Raw genomic sequence first — 24253 nt, forward strand, 5'->3', positions numbered from 1 at the left:
CTTAAAATGAGACAAAGATGAAGCCTGACACAGTGACTGACCCTTCCTTTCATGAATGATTTTCTTGTAGCATGCAATGCTGACTGGTAGCATTTTACCTACAGAACTTCTTTCAAAAATTGGAGTCAATCCTCTCAAACACTGCCACTGCTTTATCATTAAGTTTCTGTAATATTCTAAACTCTTTGTTAAAATTTCAACAATCATCACTGCTTCTTCACCAGAAGATTCTTTATCAAGGAAACACTTTCTTGCTCACCCAAAAAAGCAACTCTTCATTCATCAGAGTTTAATCATGAGATTGGAGAAGGAAATGGCAACCCACTCCGTACGCTTGCCTGGATGGAGGAACCTGGTAGGCTACAGTCCATGGGGTCGCGAAGAGTCAGACATGACTGAGCAACTTCACTTTCACTTTTCACTTTCATGCACTGGAGAAGGCAATGGCAACCCACTCCAGTGTTCTTGCCTGGAGAATCCCAGGGACAGTGGAGCCTGGTGAGCTTCTGTCTCTGGGGTCGCACACGACTGAAGTGACTTAGCAGCAGCAGCAGCAATCATAAGATTGGAGCAATTCAGTCACACCTTCAGGCTCCACTTCTAGTTCTATTTCCACCGTCATTAGTTACTTCCTCTACTTAAATCTTAAACCCTTCAAAGTCATCCGGAATCAACTTCTTCCAAACTCCTATTTATGTTGATATTTTGACCTCTTCCAAGGAATCATGAATGTTCTTACTGGCAGCAAGTATCCTTTCCAGAAGGTTTTCAATTGACTTTGCCTGGATTCATCAAAGTAATCACTATCTGTGGCAGCCACAGCCTTACATCTGTGGCAGCTACGGGCTTCCCTGGTGGCTCAAATAGCTAAGACTATGTCTGCAATGCAGGAGACCTGGGTTTGATCCCTGGGTCAGAAAGATCCCCCTGGAGAAGGGAATGGGAACCCACTCCAGTATTCTTGCCTGGAGAATCCCACGGACTGGGAAGCCTGGTGGGCTACTATCCATGGGGTCGCAAAGAGGTGGACAAGACTGAATGACTAATGCTTTCACTGATAGCCTTACAAAATATATTTCTTAAATAATAATGACTTGAAAGTCAAAATTACTCTTTGATCCATGGGCTGCAGAATAGATATATTAGCAGGCATGAAAACAACATTAATCTTGAACACCTCCATTTCTTGGGTAACCAAGTGCATTGTCAATGAGCAGTAATATTTTGAAAGGAATCTTTTTTCTGAGCAGTAGGTCTCAACAGTAGACTTAAAATATTCAGTAAAACATGTCGTAAACACTGTGGTGGTAATGTAAATTGGTATAGCCACTACGGAGAACCGTATGGAGATTGCTTAAAAAATAGTTACCATATGATCCAGCAACCCGCTCCTGGGCATATATCCGGAAAAGACAGAAACTAATTTGAAAAGATGCACCCACCTCAATGGTCACAGCAGCACTATTTGTAATAGCAAAGACATGGAAGCAACCTAATGTCTATTAACAGATGAATGGATAAAGATGATGTGAGATTTATATAGTAGTATATTACTTAGCCATATAAAAAGAAGGAAATAATGCCATTTGCAGCAACATGCGGAGAAGGCAATGGCAAGCCACTCCAGTACTCTTGCCTGGAAAATCCCATGGATGGAGGAGCCTGCTAGGCTGCAGTCCGTGGGGTCGCTAAGGGTCGGACACGACTGAGCGACTTCACTTTCACTTTTCACTTTCACACATTGGAGAAGGAGATGGCAACCCACTCCAGTGTTCTTGCCTGGAGAATCCCAGGGATGGGGGAGCCTGGTCGGCTTCCGTCAATGGGGTCACACAGAGTCTCGGACACGACTGAAGTGACTTAGCAGCAGCAGCAGCAACATCGGTGGACCTAGAGATTACTATACTAAGTGAAGTAGGTCAAAGACAAATATCACATTATTTATATGTATAGTCTAAAAAAGTGATAAAAATGAAATTATTTATAAAACAGAACAGACTCACAGACATAGAAAACAAACAAACCAAAGGGGAACAGGAAGTGGAGGGATAAATTAGGAGTATGGGATTAACAGGTACATACTACTATATATAAATTAGATAAACAACAAGGACCTGTTGTATGGCACAGGGAAGTATACTTGTTATCTTGCAATAACCTATAATGGAAAAGAATCTGAAAAAGAATAACTGATTCACGTTGCTGTACACCTGAAACACAACACTGTAAATCAACTATGCTTCAATAAAAGTTGTCTTGGAAAAAAAAAACAACAACAAACAACATGTAAACAAATGTGCTACCATCAAGATTTTACTATGCCATTTGTAGAGCACAGGTAAAGAAGATTTAGCATAATTCTTAAGGGCCACAGGATTTGGGGAAAGATAAACGAGCACTGGCTTCAATTCAAAGTTACCAGATACATTAGCCCCTAACAAGAGAGTCAACCCGTCCTCTGAAGCCAAACTTTGGCTTCTCCTCTCTACCTATCAAAGTCCTAGATGGCATCTTTTTCCAACAGAAGGCTGTTCTGTCTACACTGACAACCTGTTGCTTAGTGTGGCCACCTTCATTAATTATCTTAGCTAAATCTCTTGGCTAGGTTGCTGCAGCTTCTTCATCAGTACTTGCTGCTTCACCTTGCACTTTTACGTTACAGAGATGGCTTCTTTCCTTAAACCTCGTGAAACAACTTCTGATGGCTTCAAACTTTTCTTCTGCAGCTTCTTCAACCCTCCCAGTGTTCATACAACTGAAGAGAGTTGGCCTTCCCCTAATAGAATATTGTAACTGGTTTGATCTTCTCTTCAGCTAACTAAAACTTTCTCCATTATGAACAGTAAGGCTGGTTCCGCTTTCTTATCTTGGCTTTCAACATGCCTTCCACGCTAAACTTAATCATTTCTAGCTTTTGATTTAAAGTGAAAGATGTGCCACTCTTCCTTTCCCTTGAACACTTAAGAGGCCATTGTAGGGTTATTACTTGGCCTAATTTCAATACCCCATTTTTTTGGAATAGGGAGGCCTCAACAGATGGCCAGAGATCAGTGGGGGTGGGGACATTAATGGCCAGTTGGTGGAGTAGCCACAATGCACACATTAAGCTCACTATGGTATATGTGGAAGGTTCAGGGTGTCCCAAACAATTACAATGTAACATTAAAGTTCACTGATCACAGATCACCATAACAAATATAATAATGAAAAAGCTTGAAATAGACAAGAAGTAAGCAAATGCTGTTGGAAAAAAGGCACCAGCAGACTTGCTCAATGGAGGGTTGCCACAAACCTTCAAATTGTAAAAAACAAAGTATCTGTGAAGTATAATGAAGCAAAATACAATAAAAGAAGGTATGCCAGTAAATACAGCAAGTCCCATTACTCACAAGGTGAATAAGACTATTTTTTAGTGCCCTGTACGCTACCTAAAATAACCCTGATTACTCAACCCACACAATAGGCTGCACTTCTCTAAGTGAATATACAAGCAAATTATTTCCTTAGGCTCTTTCAGTCGCAAGAAATTCATTCAAATTACCCTAAAGAGCATTTTATGTATGACACTACTCACTGAACACTGGTTATGATCTTATTATTGTTATAAAAGCTTTTGTGTCATCTCATTTCATCCTGACATCAACCCCATAATGAAAGGTATCAATATTATTTATGATGCTCACTTTTTACAGATAAGGAATGAGACAGAGGAGTTAAAACAACCTTCCCAAGGTCACACAACTAGTGAAAGACACAGCCAGAATTCTACTGCCAAAAGTCTGACACCAAAGCCTGCATGCTTTCCTGGGAAAAAAAAAACGGGATGGGGTCCCCAGAAAGGCAGGAGCCCCAGAAGTACTGGAGTAACAGGAGAGGAGTATCTACAGAGCCAGACAGCAGAATCTCGTCTCAGGCTCTGTGCCCATCTCTTGCTCACCACATGGTTTCCTGCTTACAATTTTGTGCTTCTCTCATCACAGATGCCCCATTCTCTTCTCGTTACCAACTGGCTTCCTCAGCTCCTTTACCATTTCTGTAACTCACAGCTTCATACTTAACTTTCCAGTCTCTTAAACTTTAGTTTTACAGGACTCAACACTAACGGATCTTCCCAGCTTAGGCTCTAATGGCTCAATGGCAAATTAACTCCATGTTCCCTATGCTGCTGCTGCTGCTAAGTCACTTCAGTCATGTCCGACTCTTAGCGACCCCACGGACTGCAGCCTACCAGGATTCTCTGCCCATGGGATTTTCCAGGCAAGAGTACTGGAGTGGGTTGCCATTGCCTTTTCCGCCATGTTCCCTATACATGGCTGTAATTTTCCCCACCAGACAATGCTAGGTTGTTAGCTGGGTTACAGATTAGCAGCCTTTAGGTCAAATGCCCACTCCTGGATCAGTCAGGTGGAATATAGCTTTTATGTGGTTAAAAACATTGCTATTGAGCTCTATTCCACTGCAATGTACTGTGGAACTGCAGGCACACAGAATTATAAAACACATGTCTGGGACACTGAGTCAGCTAAGTCACCCTTAATCTGGGGCTCAAAAGTCTTGTCAGTATTTTTAATCTATTTAGTTATAGTAATTAAGCAGTCATAAATACAACTTTTGGTTGTTATTAAGGAGATCATGTAATTTACAAGTAAGACATGGGACACAGGCTCAGCTATTCTTAAGTCGAGGGTGGCCACACGACAGCAACAGTGTTACGACTGAGACAAGGAAAGCCCACTGCTGCCGTCTCTCATTTTCAATTCTGCTCAGACAGAAGTAATAAACATCGATAGCCCTCTCCCTTCGTAGCTATGTCGACTGCACCACACTGAACTGAAGCAGGAGAGGGGTCTAGAGTGCTGACACTATTCAGTTCAGTTCAGTTCAGTTCAGTCGCTCAGTCGTGTCCGACTCTCCACGACCCCATGAATCACAGCACGCCAGGCCTCCCTGTCCATCACCAACTCCCGGAGTTCACTCAAACTCATGTCCACAGAGTCGGTGATGCCATCCAGCCATCTCATTCTCGGTCGTCCCCTTCTCCTCCTGCCCCCAACCTTTCCCATCATCAGAGTCTTTTCCAGTGAGTCAACTCGTCGCATGAGGTGGCCAAAGTATTGCAGTTTCAGCTTTAGCATTAGTCCTTCCAATGAACACCCAGGATCGATCTCCCTTAGAATGGACTGGTTGGATCTCCTTGCAGTCCAAGGGACTCTCAAGAGTCTTCTCCAACACCACAGTTCAAAAGCATCAATTCTTCGGTGATCAGCTTTCTTCAGCCAATTCACAGCTGTCCACACGGCAGCACAGAGGCCTCAACAGGACTGCTGGTTCCCCCAAGTTCAAACCTTCAGAATTAGAGCTCAAAATATCCTTTTGCAGGTGAGTTTGACCCTACACCCCTTGGCTTTTTCAATGGCAGAGGAAAGACTTTGAAATGAAAACCTTCTGCTACATAATTAGCTAAGATCAAGTAATAGGGACAGAAAGGAAAAAGCAAACATATAACTTATCAATGCTACTTTCCTATCAATGTTGTTTTAAACCTTCTTGTTGGGAGGATTACCTAATACATAACTAACTAGAAACACCCTCCCTTTGGGGGAAGAAAAAAAGAACACTGGTTCTAAACAGTTTGTATTTCCCCGCCAATCTTCATTTACAATTGATCAACTTACAATCTTAAAAAGAGAGGAAACAGGGTGAGAAGCCAAAAGTCAGTAACAGTATATGTTATCCCTTAAATTTTAACCTGCTTTACTGCTAAGGACTGAATAATTTGGTCTCATTTTATCAAATTATTTCCAAAACCTCCAAAAACCCTTCAGGCCAAAGCATGCCAAAACTGATTCCTGTTGCTGTAACTTCAGTAATGCTGCTCCCCAAAGCCTATGTTCTTACCATATTAATGAAACACATTTCCTAAGGACCACTTCTGCCCTCACTGAGCACATAACTCCTCCCTCTTCTCCTGCACACTGCTCTTCAATCTGACACATAACTACATACAATCTCCTGTTATTTACTGTGGTTTCATAACGAAGATTTCATCTCTCTTTCTTCTCTTCACCAAGAAGATGTAAACAACCGGTGCAAGATCTAGAACTTACTCCTCCAGGATAACATTCACAAGTACTGGGCTCACAGAAACCATTCAAAAACACTTGTTGACAAAAAGAAGCAAGTCAAAAGCGGAGTTTCTTACCCAAGGGTATCTTCAAAACATTTCCCTTTTAACAGACTTACCCCTGTACCCTCAGCCCTAAGAGATGGGATGTGAACCACACAAACCTATAAAAAAATATATCCACAAATCTAAACTGTAAAAGAAAAGCAGCAGAGGTTATCCTAATGACAATTTACAGAATGAAAGCTGTATCAGTCAAACCTAAAATACATACAAATCCCCTACCTACAAAACCCTAAAAGTTATGAAGATTTCAGCACATTCACAGAAGAGCAGCTTAAAAGCAACAACAGAAAACACACACATCTGTCATGTAAGCTAATTCCAGGAGGCTAAAAAAGTTCCAGTCAAACCCTGAGACACCTAAATCAGAATTTGAAGAGGTCTAACGAACTCTTTACTCTAGTAACCCTAGAGATCTAGAGTAATCCCAGATACAAGAGAAGCTAGGCTCTGATTAGTACACTTGATCTTCAAGGTCCAGAAAGGAGGAAGAGTTAAGAACTAATTCAGCCTCGTACTTTGCTATTATACCTTCTCATTTAATCCTTACAGTGATCCTATGAGAAGACACTTCTATGCCCACTTTACAAACTGGGAGGCTGAATTAATATTAAGAAAAATTATGTAACTTCCCCAGATTCACACAAACTTTAAGCACAGGATTAAAACCATGGCCCATGTGGCAAAAAATTGTTTTAATTATTTGACTGATTCCAAGAATATTCAGATGCATTATTTAAGGCAATATGAAATCACAGTTGTAACGTTCATATTCCTCTTATTGCAAATGAATTAAGACATACATTTAATAGAAAATGCAACTGGGAATTTTTAGACTGAACCCAACCAAGATCCAGAGCCATACTAATATTTTTCAAATAAGCACATCTGACTATATCATTCATTACTTATTCAAAAAACTGCCAGTGGCCTTTAACTTTATGACAACTGGCTAACTATTTGGGTAAAAGGACAAAAACTAGATCTTACATTAAAATAAACAGATGAATTAAAGATGAAAAATGTTTAAGGCATAAAAATACTGGAAGTAAAAATAGGTGAATTTTTTTTTAAATATTGGCATAGGAAAGTCTAGGACTGACAAAACAAAAACAGAAACAGTAGAAAAGACTGATAAATCTGACTAAAGAAAACATACGACACACACATATAGCCAAACATATATATATATTTCATCAATTCTAGGATGAATATTTTCTCATCTTTTAACATCTCTGAAATCAAGATGCCTCTTAAACTAAGAGTGTCATGGTTTAACTGACAGTATATTTCTATCCTTAATTGTACATTAAAAAGTATATCTCCCAACTGAAGCCAACATAGATCTAATAAAAGACTCTAAAAAGAGAAAGTTACTCAGTCATGTCCAACTCTTTGAATATCACGGACTATAGCCCACCAGGCTCCTCTGTCCATGGGATTCTATAGGCAAGAACACTGGAGTGGTTGCCATTTCCTTCTCCAAGGGATCTTTCCAACCCAGTGACTGAACCAAGGTCTCCTGCATTGCAGGTAGATTCTTTACCGTCTGAGCCACCACGGAAATATTCTAAGTTATGTGACAAAAAATAAGATAGGGAAAAGGTCTACAACAAGCAACAAAACCAATATTCTTCACACATGAAGAGCTCTAACATGTTAATAATATTAAGCAATAGGATGCTTCAACTGCACTGGTAATGTTTCATTTCTCAAGTTAACTGTATTTTTTTTCCATTATGGTTTATCACAGGATATTAAAAATAGTCCCCTGTGCTATACAACAGGAACTTGTTGTTTATCCATTCTATATAACAGCTTTCATCTGCTAATCCCAAAGTCCCAATCCATCCCCTCCCCTAACCCTCCCCTTGGCAACCACCAGTTTGTTCTCTCTGTGAGTCTGTTTCTGTTTCATAGATAAGTTCATTTGTGTCATATTTTAGATTTCACATGTAAGTGATATCATTTGGTATTTGTCTTTTTCTATCTGAGGTGTTAAGTGTAGTAATCTTTATGTATTTTTTTGTTTATCTGACTTATATGCTTAAAAGACTTTCAAGAGATAAGAATATAAGCAATAAGTATATAATATACAAAAAGGAAATTATTAGCCTCAATGTCCAAAAACATGAAAATATAAATTTCACCAAAAATATTTAAAAATTCAAATTAAAATAAGAATTTATTACATAATAGATCAAAATCTATGTTTGTAAAGTTAGTCACAAAGTCAGTAAGAGTATAGAGAAACAATTATATGGCACAGGCAAGAATGCAAATGTACTTAACCTCCAAATAAGCAGACCATCCTCCTTTTAGGAGTTCATCAAAAGGAAACGACCAGAAAAGTACAGGAAGATGTATAGGAAAAGATGCTAACTCTATCACTCTTTACAATATATAAAAGTTAGAAACAACCTAAGTGTCCCATCAAGAGATTGCTTAAATAAATTATGATATACCCACAGAAAGTGATATGATGCAACCATTAAAAATGAAGGCAGATATGGCTGATTCATGCTGATGTTTGGCAGAAACCAACACAATTATGTAAAGCAATTATCCTTCAATTAAAAATTAATTAATAAAAAACTGAAGGCAGAGAGAAACTGTCTTTGGAAATGATATAAGTATCCTTGAAAGTATACAACGAGTTTACATGAGCACCAGATTTTTTAAAGGTTATTTTTTTTCATTTTTTTCTGGCTTGATGTGTTTTATTTTTTTTATTGAGATACACATAAATACTAAAATGTACTTATGAATTTTTACTGTGTAGATGTGCATGTAACCACCAGTCAGATAAAGATATAAAGCATTTCCAGCACTCCAGAAGTCTTGCTCTGCTAGCCCCAACCCTTAACCACTACTTTGACTTCCAACAACAGATATGAGTTTGACCTTTTCCTGAGCTTCAAGAAAAGAGAATCACACAGTACATACTCCTTTGTGTCTGATTTCTATCAATAGTTTGTGATATTCACCCATATTTGCTAAGTATAGCAGTAGTTCCTTCTTTTCCACTGATAATAGTATTCCAGTATAGAGCATAGCACAAATTATTGCTACATTTTTCTGCTGATGGGCATCTGGCTTGTTTCCAGTTGGGTGCTATTATGGAAAAAAAACTGCTACATTTTTTCAGATTTCATAAATGTTTTATTTGTATTGTTTCTTATTTAGTTTTAGATATTTATATTGATAAATCAAACAATCCAGAAAAATATAATAAGGAAAAAAAACAAACCCTGGTATCTTACCACATAGACAACTACCATTTTCTTTTCACAGTTTATGTTTATTATGTTATAAATGCTGTTTCTTCTAAATCAAGCCCTTTTCCTTCAAGTTATTTTCTCCCTTCTTTCTCTCCCTCTTTTTTACCTAAGACCAACTAGGTAACAAATGTTTACATCTGGTGCGCAACATTTTCAATCTTACAAGATCACTTATACTCTGTAATACACATTGGATTTTTACTGTTTTATTAAAATGGGATATGTTATACTTTTCCTCTGTAACTTGCTTTTCTCAAATATAGTACCATTGCCTCATATCACTGATTATTTTTACCATGTCTTGTTTTTTTAAACAGCTTTGAAACATAAGTCACATACCATACAATTCATCCATTTAAAGTATACAATTCAGGAATTTCCCTCGTGGTCCAGTGGTTAGGACTCCTGAGTTTTCACTGACGAGGTCTCATGTTCAATCCCTGATCAGGGAGCTAAAATAAGACAAGCCACACAGAGGCCAAAAAGAAAAAGTATACAGTTCAATGGCATGTAGAACTATCAGTGCAGTCAACTGCAGAACATTTTTAAAATCTTAAAAAGAAACCCTATACTCTTTAGGCAGAACGTTTTTAAAATATTAAAAAGAAACCCTATACTCTTTAGGCCTCCCCATCCCCTACCTGCAACCTCAAGCAACCACTAATCAGCTTTCTGTCTCTACAGATTCCCGTTCTGCATGTTTCATACGAATGTAATCAAATAATATCTGGCCTTTTGTAACTGCTTCTTTCACCAAGCATATTTTCAAGATTTACTGATGATATAACATGTATCGTTCCTTACACCTTTTAAGGGCTAAATAATAATCCCATCGTATGGATATGTCACATTTTGTTTATTCACTTGTTGGGTGATGGACATTTGTGTTATTTCTATTTTTTTCCTTACAGTGAGTAATGTTGCCATAATCATTTGAGAACAATTTTTTATGGAGACATGCTTTCATCTTCCTTGGGTATATACCTAGGAAAGAACTGCTGGGTCACAATGGTAACTCAACATTTAATCTCCTTAAGAACTGCCATACTATCTTCCAAAGAAGCTACATAATTTTATATTCCTGTTAGTGTTTGAGGGATCCAATTTCTCAACATCCATACCTATACTTGCTACATCACCAAACTTGTTAAATTCTAGCCCTTCTAGTAGTGTGAAGGGGTATCTCATCATGGTTTGATTTCACTTCCCTTGTACCAATCCCCAGGTCATGGACTGGTAATCTGTTCATGGCCTGTTAGGAACTGGGCCACACAGTGGGCTAGTGCATGAAGCTTCATCTGCTGTTTTCCACTGTTCACATTACTGCCTGAACCACCACCCCAACTCCTAGCCATGGAAACTGTCTTCCACGAAATTAAGTCTCTGGTGCCAAAAAGGTTGGGGACCACTGTCTTACAGCTAATGATGCTGAGCATTTTCACAGTGTGAACATGTATTAAATCATTTTGTATACTTCAAATGTCTTACAATTTTGTCAATTATACCTCAAGAAAGCTGAAAAAAAATACGCTTAATAACACTATATTTTCTCATCTCTGCATAATGTTCCTTTCTTTGTTAATGTCGATGTTTGTATTTAATTATATGTTAGTTAAAATATAAATGTAATAAAGGCAAATGTTTTTGTATTTTTATTTACAGCTGTATCCCCAGCACCAAGAACTATTCCTGGAACACAGAAAATGCTCCATGGCTTTTAAAAAATGAATAAACAAATGATTTCTAAATCAAATGTGCATTTGGGAAAAATTATAGTACTTTATTTTGGCATTTCTCTACAAATGAGAAGTTATATAGGCCATGTTTGTATGTATAAAAACATATACACATATAAGTATATAATACTTATATGTGAATAGTTTTGATGATCAATTTAAAAAACCTCACCTGAATGGGGAGGGTGGGAGAGGGGAGACCTTTAGTAAGATACCATACTTGGTGAGATTTTAGAGATATTTCTATTAAAGCCAGGAACCTGAAATTTAGAATCATCTCTCTTGGGTAAGTGAGCCCTTAATGCTGACTAGCCAACACAATATATTCCTCTCCTCTATTCTCTTCTACTCTATTCTGTTAACTTTTCCACTCTTTGATGGATGACTATGTCATGTATTTTTCCCCTTGTCAAACCTCCAATACATACAGCCATTCTTCCTCACTCTCAGCTAATGATCTTGCTTATCATGTACTAACAGAAAACCTCAGATGAGAATTTCCTCAAGCCACCACCATCATGTCTCTGTCCACAAATTCTGTTCTTCTCTCCTGACTCCTAGCAAAGCAATGGCTAATCCTTCCACCTGTGCTCAGATTGGGGTCAGCAAACCACATGCCTGTGCTGTCTACGGCAGTTTCATGCTGCAAAAACAAAGCTGAGCAGCAGTAACAGACAGTACTGCCCACAAAGCCTATAATACTATCCAGCCCTTCAAAGAAAAAACTGGCTCACCCTTGCACTAGATGATCACCTCTCATCTAATACAGGCACTGCTGGTTGAAGAGCCCAGTAAGTACTGTGCAGAAGAAATGCAGTAAGACCCGCACAAGACACAGAAGACATGAGAGACACAGACTGATGACCAAGAAAGGATCTTAATAGAAACCGGTCACGTAGAAAGGATGAAGGTGAAAGGGCATAAGACTTTTCAACAGCCACGGGAAGCTAGGTAATTACAGTACCACCCCTTAAATTTTGAAGGACAATTACTTCAGTTTAGAATCCCACACTGAGACGGGCCAAATTATCAACCAGCTGTCAGAGTAGAAGAAAGATATTTTCAGCAATGCAAACGTCTCAGAAATTTCACCTCCTCAAACACTCTTTCTTGAAAGTTACTGAGAGATGTATTTCACCAAAACAAAGGAGTAAATCAGAGAAAGAGGAGGACAGGGATCCAGACAATATGGGCGCTAACATAGGGAAAAGGTAAAGAGAACTCACAGGGTCACAAAGGGAAATCACAAGCTGATACCCAGCAGAGTGAAGAGCCCCAGTGCTGATTTGGGCAAAAGGACAGGGAACTCTGAGATATTTCCAATTAAAAAAAAAAAAAAATCGAGTGATCAATCTGATGTGTTTGCACATACTGAGACAGTTCCTGGTGGGGGCGGGGGGTGGGGTGGAGAATAGAGACAAATAGGACACTAAGCAAAAAAGAAAAAATATTTAATATTTATTTATTTGGCTGCAACAGGTCTTAGTTGTGGCATGCAAACTCAGCTGTGGCGCGTGGGATCTAGTTCCCTGAACAGCAATGCAACCCAGGCCCCTTGCACTGGAGCACAGAGTCTTAGCTACTGGACCACCAGAGAAGTCCCCCCAAAATTTTAAATTCATGAAATACAATCATAGAATACTGCATAGTTCAACAGTAAACAGATACACAAAGTCATAATAATGTAAACAATAAACAACAGTTAAATAACTATATGTTACATTAGGAGATATAACGTCTTAGGAGGTGACTACATTAGGAGATAAAGGGAGAGGAAGCTCAGCGGGCCCAAGAACCCTAAAGCATAGACTCATCTTCCAGAGGAGGAAGACAACAGATATCTAAAATTGAAAAGGATTTCCTTTATGGCTCAGCTGGTAAAGGATCCGCCTGCAATGTGGGAGACCTGGGTTCGATTCCTGGGTTGGGAAGATCCCCTGGAGAAGGGAAAGGCTACCCACTCCAGTATTCTGGCCTAGAGAATTCCATGGACTATACAGTCCATGGGGTTGCAAAGAGTTGATGTGACTTAAAAAAAATAAAATAAAATTGAAAAACAAGTAATACCTTAAAATATGGAAATAAATATCAGAAAGAAAAAAGAAAGCTAAATGTATCAAAAATAATTGCTCTAAAAGCAGGACCTGGGAGGTGGGGTCCTCCCCACCTCAGCGGGTAGGGTTTTCATTTTAAGTCTTCCAGTACAACTTTCTTTTTAACTGCACAGGTTTATTATTTAAAGTCAAAAGTTAATGTGCTGTTGTATTCAAGAAACATAACTAGTGTTTTTTGTATCATTTAATATCAATTAATTCAACTACTCTACAAATGTTATCTGGGCATTGACTGTGCCAGGCACTTTTCTAGGTGCTAGGAAGACATCAGTGAGCCAAGTCTTTGACCTCGTGAAGGACCTCAAAGAAGGTCCCTCCTTATATCCAGCGGGAAGCAGATAATAAGCAAATTAACATATGCTATAATGTCAGATAAATTACTGTTGTGAAGAGAAATAAAGATGAGGGTAGAGTGTGATGGGGTTGCTTTTTAGGCAAGGTTTTCAGAAAAGCATTCTCCAAGAATGAGCAAGAAGGAAATTGAGCTCTAAAGGAAAAATCTGTTTGGAGAAAAGGTCATATAAGCAAAATAACAAAAGGGTATCAATTAAGCTCAAGGTGCGGGCTTCATTTTCGAGCCTCTCATACACCAAAGCCATGTGTCATTCAAAAGCCTGTACCTAAGTTCCCTGTGGTGGCACACATAAACTGCCTGGCACCTTCAAGCTGAGTCCTATGAACACTGCTTCCCACATCCCCAACTAGCCATTACTTACTAAAGTGACTCGCTAAATATATACTCAAACTTTCTTCTTTCCATAGAATAGGCAGATGTCACATATTTCAAAATTCAGTGTTTTTATTCCTATTACATGGTTAAGAGGTTTCCTAACTGTGGTGCTGGAGAAAACTCTTGAGAGTCCCTTGGACTGCAAGGAGATCCAACCAGTCCATCCTAAAGGAGATCAGTCCTGGGTGTTCGTTGGAAGGACTGATGCTAAAGCTGAAACTCCAATACTCTGGCCACCTCACGCAAAGGGTTGACTCACTGGAAAAGACTCTGATGCTGGGAGGGGTTGGGGGGCGGGAGGAGACGGGGATGACAGAGAATGAGATGGCTGGATAGCATCACCGACTCAATGGACATGAGTTTGAGTAAACTCCGGGAGTTGGTGATGGACAGGGGGCCTGGCGTGCTGTGATTCACAGGGTCGCAGAGTTGGACACGACTGAGTGACTGAACTGAACTGAAACCAAAAGTTCAAGATGTTAATCAAGAAAGACTCCAGATTAATTTCAAGCAACTGAAATATATCACATCCAAACTTTATTTTCTCACTGAAGAAAATCTGTAAACCAACAGGAGTAAGACATATTAAAAAAATCAATTCAGAGCGTAATTTTATTCTCCAAGAAACCTCACTCAGCTTAAGCCAGAGTTTCAGGCTATCTGAATTATCTTTTTATCGAAAACTGAGTAACTAAAAAAATGTAGCATCCAGAGTGAAGCAATTTGCTTTATTCTAAATAGTTGTTATACAATAAAAACTTCACATTCAGCAAAGAGGATTAATTCTAATACATCTTATTCTCAAAATATTTATATCATTAAAAGTAGATCCAAACTGTCTTTTTTAATACAGCAAAAAAAAAGCAGAACTTTTAGATTCTAAACAGGTCTAATTAAATCTCAACTAACAGTTGGGTTCAGAGTTTAAAAGCTATTTAGAAATTTCTGGAAAAGCAGGCAAGCAGCTATACTGTATGCTGAACTGTAGCAGTGGATGTTGAAGCTCCCCCATCAACGCTCCCCAGGTGGAGCATCACATCGTAGTAAGAGCTAAGACTTGAGTTTAGGTTCATAGCTTGCTTGTTGGTGTACTCACATTTTCAAACCCATTTCCTCAGCTCAAAATGGAGATGATAATACCTACATAAGGTCAATGTTCTAGGCTTCCCCAGTGACTCCATGGTAAAGAATATGCCTGCCAATGCAGGAGACAGGGACTCCATCCCTGGGTGGGGAAGATCCCCTGGAGGAGGGCATGGCAACCTACTTCAATATTCCTGCCGAGAAAATTTCATGAACAGAGGAGTCTGGCAGGCTAGCGGTCCATGGGGGTCACAAAGTGTCAGACATGATCAAAGCGACTAAACACACGCACAAGGTCAATGTTAATTGTTGGCACTCCAGTAAATAAGAAGTACCGACACATAGCATATTAAAAAGTTTTGTGATCTGCAGAGGTCCCTGGGTCAGGAAGATCCCTGGAGAAGGAAATGGGAACCCACTCCAGTATTCTTCCCTGGGAAATCTCATGGACAGAAGAGCCTGGTGGGCTATAGTCCATAGGGTCGCAGAAGAGTCAGACATGACTTAGCGACTAAACAACAACAATCTGTGACAAACTAAACCAATGTTTGTCATATTTTAAAAAGAAAAATTTCAGTCAGAATTCTCTGATTTAGCGATAACGGTTATTAGATTCTACAGAAGAACAACAGAACCTTGGTCCACTCACACATACACAGCCAGAGGAAGAAAAAATATAGGGAACAATTTAAAAAATTAAGGGAAGAAAAGAAGTAGACTCCCTTAAAAACAATGCCATGAAAAATATTTTTAGCAAACATCTCATTTAACTATATAAACCAAAAGTACAAAGCTGTCTAACCACATGTAAATTATGCATCATGTGACTTAAGGTAAAGTGTTTATTTTGGGGAACCAGATACCCAAAGTACATAAACATCAGTGTATTTTTAAAATAACTTGTCTTGATGCTTTTGTTCACTCAGTAATAATTCCCACTATCCTTAGAAGGAAAAACACAACAAATATCCTTAACCAAAAAAACTCTTTAGAGGAGTTTTTACTTCTTAAGTTGTAAACTAATGCTAAAGAGTGTTATCTGACAACCTGCCTACTTACCCTTTAAGCTCCATCACGGCACAGACCTAGCCTATTCTCGTATCACCAATATCTAGGCAACGAACAGGCACCAAGTAGAAAATCAATAAACATGTGTAGAATGAATGAATGAATGTGCAAACTGGGCCCCTGGACAAAAGTGTCTTAAATCGCAACAGAACAATTTCACTTACACATATATCCATCATTCACTGCAAAAAACTGCTGTCTCAGCCGCAATGACATGTACTAAGCTGAAAGAGACGTGTACTAGGTCCATAAACACACACACAAATACATTACTCACATATATGATAAAAGTCCACAAGGTCAGTTTTAAAGTAGTTATATTTTCTCTCAGGAAATTTTGGTCAGTTCTTGTTGATAAAGTATATATCAGAAAAGCATACTGCAGTCTGGAATGATTTAGGCAAAATGAACAATATTTCCAAAGTTCCGTTCTCAGTTTTAAAGTCAAATTTCTTAATTGAATGAAAGGTGGAAAAAAATTAAAAAAAAAAAAAGATCTTACTATTTCAAAATAATGTCCTTGCATTTGGTCTTTAAGCTAATAAGACAAGTACTTTTCCAAATCTTTGAAGCTAGGCGATAAACTTTATGCCTATAAAGCTTGAGTAAGAGGCTTTTATTAAAATAATACCGTTTGGATAAGATCCTGCATAATTCTAAAGTCTCCAGGAAGATACGCAGCAGTAACTGTAACACACATTATTTATGATTCTACAGCACTGTATAACCATAATTATCTGGATGGAATAGGCTTTTAGGGCTAGCAAGCTATGATCTATGACTGTAATACTACGCTGCTCAGATCCAAAATTCTGATGGTCATCTTGAAACAGAGCTGGCTTGACGGTGAATACAGAAAAACACCAATATCAACTCACAAACACCAGTACGAAAACAAAGCTCTCTATAGCAACTAGAGCGTTAGAAATGTTAAAATCCTGGGCATGTAAAAGATAAAGCTCAATTAACTGCTGACTGTATTTCTTCTTAACCATCTTAAAGGCCAGGTTTTGTATTTCTTTTTAGAGCTTTCTTCGACAGAAATTTAGTGTTTCAATGGCCCCCTCCTCCACAGCTAACATCAGTGTCCTTTCTTCCTCCTCCCTCACCCCTCCTGGGTAAAACAAATTAACATTTGTACTAAGGTACCTCCTATCAGCTCGCAGCTTCTTCCCAAACACGCCCACGTACAGTGAAACTGGACTGCGTCTACACAACACACAGCTACAGGAAAAGAGCTTTGATGGGGGCAGGTGGAGGGATAATTTAGCTCAGCACAGGTTTAAGGTTATTTTCCAGATACAGATAACAGCTCCTCACTCCTGGCTCGGGTTTCTCTCAAATCACCTCCAAAGCATGGTGTTTATGAGCCTACCTAATCCGATACTGCAATGGAATCCCGGATATTTGCAGACAGATATCCCCGCTCTGCAAGTGTTTGATCAGACCCGTGGGGGAACCTCTTTTTTTATCCCCCCCCCCCCACAGTACGCCCGCTCCTAGCAGTACAGCACACCCGATCTCCGGCAGCGGCCCCCGGGCCCGCGTCCCGCCGCGCGGGGCCAGCGCAGGACCGGTCCCCCGGGTCCGAGTCGGCGGGCGACTCGGGCTGCGGGCCGCTTGGCAACAGGTCACCCTGACCGCGAGTGCGGGTCCGCAAGGCGGCCAGCTGGGCGGCCGGGCTTCGGGGGCGCAGCTGCGAGGGCCGGGGAGGGGGTGTGGCCCGGCTCGGCGGGCTCCGGCTGCCGGAGCCCCGGCTGCGCTCACCTGAAGGGAGGCTGAGGCGCCGCTGGGCGCCAAGGCAGCGCGGGCGGAGGCCGGGGGCTTCCGCCACCCAGGGGAGAGGCGAGGCGAGGCGAGGCGGGCTGACCCCCGGCGTCAGGACAGAGAGCCGGAGCGGGGACCCCATGGCGCCTCCTGACGCCGAGAGCCAGGCGCCGAGGGAGGCGCGGCCCTGGGTTCCGAGCCCCCTCCTCCCTCAGCCCGAGCCCCGCAACCCCCTCTCCGCGCCGAGGACGAGCAGTCCCGGCGCCCGCGGCCGGGCGAACGACACACACCGCAGCGCCCCGGGCGCCGCCATTCCCCGCGCGGCCGCCGCCGCCGCGGCTCCGCGCCGCTCGGGGGGCGCAGCGCACCCACCTTGCCTCCCCCGCACCGCCCTCCGCGGCGCCGCACCAGGCCCGCGGCGAAGGCACCGACCTGTGCAGCCCCGGCACACGCCTCGGAGGTTGGAAGGACGGCGCGGGCCTCCCGCTCCGCCGCTCTGCCGCCGCCGCCGCCGCCGCCTAGGCTAGCGCCCAGCGACCCGAGCAGTCGGCGTCTCTCATTCAGCGCCGGCCGCCGCCGCGGCCGCTCGGGGGAGGGCAGCGAGCGGGATCCACCCCGTCCGCGCCGGGGGTGGGGGAGGAGAGCGGGCCGGGCGGGGGCGCGCGCCGAGCAGGCGGGGCGGAGCCGCGCTCGTGCGCCAACCGAGCGCGCTCGCGCGGGCCCCGAGCGCCGCGGCCGGCGGGGGTCTTCCCGGCGCGCGCCCCCGCCGGCGGCTCCTCTGCCCGGCCGAGCCCAACCGTCCCTGGGGCCCCGCGGCCGCGGCGCGCGCCCACAGCCGCAGTCCCTCCGCCCGGCGCCCGCCCGAAGGAGGGGCCGCTACCGGCCAATCGAGGGGGCGGGGAAGGAGCGGAGGGACGCACAGGTGGGGCCTCCGCGGCAGCCCGGCCACCGGCTCCCCTCGCCCGGCCCTCCGCGGTGAAATCCGCTGCGGTGGCCGCCGCCCTCCGCGCCCGGCACCTTACCTTTAAGGCTAGAGAACGGAGAAACCGAGGAAACCCTCCGCTCCCGGATCCAATATCCTGCCCGCGCCAGATGTGTTTTTCGAAGTCACTGCGCACAAGTGAGGGGGCTCCACGTGTGAAGAGCCACCCCACTGCCGTAGGATCATAAATTATAGAGATCAATACTCTCTCGCATTAAGATTCAGGAGGTGTTAGAAGTAGGCCTTTGTGTGATGCCCTTGGCTTAATGAGCAGATGACAGGGGCTTTGGCATCCCTTGGGTCTCAGATTGATGAGTTCCAGGTGAGCAGTATTTTCACGTTGAATGCAGGAACAAGATTCTGGAATATTAAATATTTCCTGTGAATAAAAAAGGAATGGATTTCGTTAAACAGCGGAAGGGTGTTGTTTCGGAGGGTGCACTATACGGGGTGGCCTATTTAGAATTAGCACCATTTGATGCAGTCTGACTATAAATGGAAGGTGAGCAACCTTTGTATATGGTATCATTAGACCATTTAGAAGTGGATGGTTTATTGGATGATCAGCCTCTCTCTCTCCAGGCACTGTATGGTAGAATGTAAGAGGAATACTGTGAACCAGCTTTGCCCATAAAACAGGAAAGCGACAAAATCATTCCCATTTACTTTCTTTCCTCTCTAATAACCCCTAAACAGAACAGATTAATCGTGTATATTGTAGGATGCTAATTATTTCCTCCATTGACTGCCCTTCACTCTAGTTAGGGAAGCTAGAATGCCCTTCAACCCTTGTCTCTTAAATAGTTACTTCTTTAAAGCGACCCCGCTCTCCACACCCAAAGTTGTTAAAGAGGATAGGTAAAGTTCATGTTCTTTTCATTTTTATTTCATTTTCTTTTAAAGAAAGTCCTAGAAAAAAAAAAAATCATGATGAAATCACTAGGAGAAGCAGACACCAAACAAACTTTCAAATGAGAATAGACCAAGAAAAAGTAGAACACACTAACGGTGAAAAGGGGAGAATGTGTAATATATACAGGAAGTTTTTCCACAGATGTTAACTGCTTCAAGTTCCAAAGAAATAACAGGAAAACAGAACTAGCACTTGGAGGAAAAATCCTTCTAGTTGGGTAAATCTTTAATCTTCTTAAATTGTTAGTAAGAGAGTAAGGAAAAGGTTATGTGCCCACAGTAATAATTCCAACAATATAGATCTGTATATATGAATCCCATTATCACTGCTTTTAAGAAATAGGAAAACTGAGGAACAACAGGGAATTTTATTTTGTGTAATTGTAATAATTTTAAATTTCGATTAGCGTTTCTCCTTGCTCAATATAGTGTGACTCATAAAAGAGAAAATTCTGATAGTAGCCTTTGCAATGGAACCAACAGCCAGAAGTTGAACTTCATACATCCACTATCCACATGGGGGAGATAACTTCAAGTACCAGGTATGTGGGAAGCTTTCAGGAGCTACTTTTTATTTTCTCACCTTTGCAGGACCTTCCCTTGGCCTGAGACATATCATTGCCAAGTGTCTGTTGCAGAAACTGTCCCACTTCTACCAGCAGTCAGGCCACACACTGTGTATCTTTATTCTCAATGTACTCAGGTGAGGCAGACCGTCACTCTCTCTCCTGTTTCCTGGAGGGAATGATGAGTGATATGAATCCAGTAGGGATCCTCATTTCCTACCAGCTGGTGGTTTCAGTATGAACATGACCCAGCTCCTGCAGAAAAGATCTGAGTTAGAATCTGCTGTAATTTCCCAGAGTTTTCCGTTTTCCATGGACCGTATTGACTCTGCATGAGTTAGCTGAAACAGATTTCTCCAGCCTCAGAATCACCCAACCTCAGAACTGCCTGCACCACACTATCCGACTTGTGCAATGAAAAAGGCTTATTGTAAAAGCCTTTACTCTGTACTCTTCATCCGGTGGGGTTGATTGAGAAAAAGAAATGGGCTTTCAGGAAACAGGACTCAGAGCTCATTTCTTCCCTTCACACCTACAAAGGTTTTGATTGCTTTCCATAGTTGGGAATAAAACTAGGAGGGTTTCATAAAAACAAGTGAGCCTGTCTTCCTACATATACCAATAATTTTAAAAAACTTACTGTAAGGGCAATGAAGTTTTCATCTGGACTTAAGAACAAGTCCTGTGACTCATGAAGCTAGGCCATGGGGATACTAAATTCTAACATACTGAATTTCTGAGTTTGACATAATTACTCAAAATCTGTTTCTCATGTTGATAACCTGTAAAATAGTAATTTTATTAACCTTTAGAGTTGTGTTAAGTTCAAATTTCCAGAAGTCCAAATTTCCAAATTTCGTTAAGATTAAGAATTTGTATATAAAAATACAGAAAAAAGTTCACTCTCAATGTCTTTTTTTTTTCCATAGCTTGGAAATTATTTTAGGAAGTCAGTGTCCTTTCCTATTCATTGATATGCAAATGAAACAGTGACTTTTTACATCCAAAAAGGAAAAACAGCAAATTTTCTTTATCAGAGCATCTTTAATCACAGTTAAGTTCTCTGAGTTGCTTTATGTTTTCCATTTGCTTTTGCCAAAAGACAAGAAATATACAAAGTCTTAGTATAACAAAAAGTACTAATGTATAAAATAGAAATACCATTATATAAAATAGAAATCAATAAGAATTCAATATGCTTAAAAGTAGTTTCAGAACAATCACCATTATGTAACAGTTTTATTACTGTCCATCAATCTTATTTCCAAGGGGTAAGCCAAGGAACTCATTTAGATGTAGAACAAGCAGTTTCAAAGACGAGACCACCGCTGCAAAAAAGAACAAATAACTCTTGTCATTACAGCTGTCAAAACAAAATCGAACTGGTGGCATAAGAAAGCTTATTATTTCAGTAACACTTAATTCTTTTACAAGCAACAGAATTTCAGTAATAACATGTATCTCTGTCATTTTCCTAAGCTTTAATCTTTTTTTTTTCCAAATATATTTATTGGCTGGACATTTTGAAAAGATCAGTTATATTTGCAGTGTTCCGACTGAAAGTATAGGCAAAGTAGCATATTCAAAATTCAAATGCACAGGGGTTTGAAGGACTAGACAGGCATTCTCCAGAAAACTTGACACCAAATTACTGGAAAAGCCTGCCACAATTCCCAAATCAAGAGACATGCCACAGGTAATAAGATACAAAGAACAGAAATAATCACCCGTCCATTCAAAATAAGGGAGCAACAAATTTCAAAAGGCATCAGTTCAGTTCAGTCGCTCAGTCGTGTCCGACTCTTTGCGACCCCATGGACTGCAGCACGCCAGGCTTCCCTGTCCATCACCAACTCGCGGAGCTTGCTCAAACTCATCCATTGAGTCGGTGATGCCATCCAACCATCTCATACTCTGTCATCCCCTTCTCCTCCTGCCCTCAATCTTTCCCAGTATCAGGGTCTTTTCCAGTGAGTCAGTTCTTCACATCAGGTGACCAGAGTATTGGAGCTTCAGCTTCAGCATCAGTCCTTCCAATGAGTATTCAGGATTGATTTCCTTTAGGATTGACTGGTTTGATCTCCTTGCTGTCCAGTAAGGACTTATTTTATGACTGAGGTATCTCTCACAAGGGCAACTCTGAAGGGTATGGATCAGCAGGGATGTATTTACTTTGTGAAGATTAATGTCTCCCTGGAACAACTCTTGGGGAGACAAACTAGTATGTAAATAAATGTTTGTATGAACTAATACAAATTAACTTTAAGGACAATTTCAGTAATGCCTTATTTATATGACAGGATAAGGAAAGAGGGCAGTGAGGGATAGAACATAATTCAATATTCTAGGTAACTGAGGTTTTCATCTTCAAATACTAGTAACAGTTTTGTTTAACCCACTTGTATTGATGTTTTTTTCTGAACTGCCACTTGCTTCTCTGCCTGAAACTAATAAAATATGGTGTAGCTTAACCTATTCCTAATGACCCAGAGGTGTCTTATATCAACACAAAAGCTATAATACCAGGAAGTCCCCAGAAGCTTAGAAGTACTTAGTACCCTTCACTCTACAATAAATAATCATGGCCTACTATGTTCTTGCACTCCTTTGAGTCTAATTGAGCTGGATGGTCCTCATGATCAATCTTCCTGCTGTCCCTTCTTGCTGCACTGCTACTGCAGCATTGCCTGTGTGCACATTCACACCTCCATTTGAATCGTCTTATCATGCTAGCCAAATTACCAATATTTTTTAAAAGGTCAGAGTAAAGAAACTCAGATAATGCTAAAACAACTCTGATATGCGGGTCCATAGCCATCTGCCTACTTTCATATTTTCCTCTCTATTTTGGAAATTGAGTTTACCAGATAAGTAAATTATTATTGCACTCTACTTCCTTTATAAAAATGTTCTGCATACTTAATGGAAGGTGAGCATCTTTGTCAACAATGTTCATCACAGTAGTTTCCTCATATTCATATACCCTCCATTCAGATTAAGACTAGAGGACTTCCCTGGTGGTCCAGTAGTTGAGAATCTGCCTGCCAATGCGGGGCACGTAGTGAGGGATCCCTGGTCTGGGAAGATCCCACATGCTGCAGAGCAACTAAGCCCCATGTCCCACAATGACTGAGCTTGCACTCAAAGAGTCCATGAGCCACAACTACTGAAGCCTGAGAGCGCCTGGAGCTATGCTCCACAACAAGAGCCCATGCTCTACCACAATGAGAAGCCAGCGCACCCACAACTAAAGAGTAGCAGCTCCCCAACCCCGTAACTAGAAAAAAGCCTGCGCACAGCAACAAAGAACCAGCACAGCCCAAAAAAAAGGTTAGAATTTAAAAACAACAGGAATTCATAAATCCATACTAGTAATAAACGATTAAATCAATGGAGAAGGAGGACATACTCTTGCTTATACTTGAACAGGTAAATGTGGAGGGAGTACTGAAGTTGGACAATCATTTTGCAACCACAGTGGCAAAGTTTGGGTAAGACAAGAATCATCAATAGGCACTAACTATAGAGAAATTTTGATGAGGAACAGGATATTTGGATATCTTCTTCCTAGAGATATCCTGTTGCAAGGAATGAAACAGTAATTATACACTGGAGAAACTGGAAAAAACCTTTACCAGGTAATCCAAATTAATGTCACGAATGAGGGACAGATGGACATTCTTTGCCTCAAGATGCAGTTCCCAGAGGACGCAGCATCTAATGAGGAAATATAATGAGGAGTCTAATGAGGAAATATCAGATAAATTCCAAGTGAGGAATGTTATGTTGTCTTTTTTTTTTTTAGGGGGTGGAAGTTGTATTCTTCA

At 41.2% G+C, this 24253-nt stretch overlaps 1 protein-coding gene across 5 annotated transcripts in view; it reads right to left on the bottom strand.

The window, feature by feature from the left end:
• RALGPS2 (Ral GEF with PH domain and SH3 binding motif 2) overlaps positions 1 to 18538 on the bottom strand; it is a 167043-nt gene extending 148505 nt beyond the window's left edge. For 3 of the 5 annotated variants that reach the window (XM_055419189.2, XM_055419187.2, XM_088845302.1), the window contains exon 1: positions 18399 to 18538. The gene's annotated coding sequence lies outside the window, so the exon portion shown is untranslated. Of the gene's footprint in view, positions 1 to 9807; positions 9921 to 18338 lie in introns of all 5 variants that reach the window. The other 2 variants (XM_088845300.1, XM_055419188.2) reach the window with 2 other exon arrangements.
• Positions 18539 to 24253: the final 5715 nt, after the last annotated feature.

The sequence above is a fragment of the Moschus berezovskii genome, chromosome 17 (genome assembly GCF_049115385.1).
Source record: "Moschus berezovskii isolate FMDL1 chromosome 17, NW_MosBer_1.0, whole genome shotgun sequence".
NCBI classification, from domain to species: Eukaryota; Metazoa; Chordata; class Mammalia; order Artiodactyla; family Moschidae; genus Moschus; species Moschus berezovskii.